This window comes from Larimichthys crocea, unplaced genomic scaffold (assembly GCF_000972845.2).
Source record: "Larimichthys crocea isolate SSNF unplaced genomic scaffold, L_crocea_2.0 scaffold997, whole genome shotgun sequence".
Classification (NCBI taxonomy): domain Eukaryota; kingdom Metazoa; phylum Chordata; class Actinopteri; family Sciaenidae; genus Larimichthys; species Larimichthys crocea.
Genome location: NW_020861354.1, coordinates 413 through 820, shown reverse-complemented (window position 1 = coordinate 820; position 408 = coordinate 413).

The window sequence follows — 408 nt, the reverse complement described above, 5'->3', positions numbered from 1 at the left end:
GCGCAGGTTTGAATCACGTCAAAACGGAGCTTCCTCTACTCAATGAAGTGGGGCTTGCACTGCATAGAAACGGTTGATAAAGTCAGTACTAACGCTCCATCAACAACTATTTCTCAACTCAGACCTCAGATTATGTCACCCTGACGACTCCCATGGTCACACTTTTGAAATGCATGGAACTCGTTGGTCGTCATTAGAGGCCCGTTGAGTAGTGAAAACGGCAATTCCTCTGCCCTTGACTCCACTTGCGAAATTCTGGTTAGAGTTTTCTCCAGCACAGATTGACTGATGTCTTAGTATACACCTCTGCTCTGTTGAGTTGTTCAAAGGTTCTATAGCCAGTGACACTTTTGCTAATTAGCTGCAGGCAAGTTAAACTACACGTCAATCTGTTGTTGCACGTTTGCC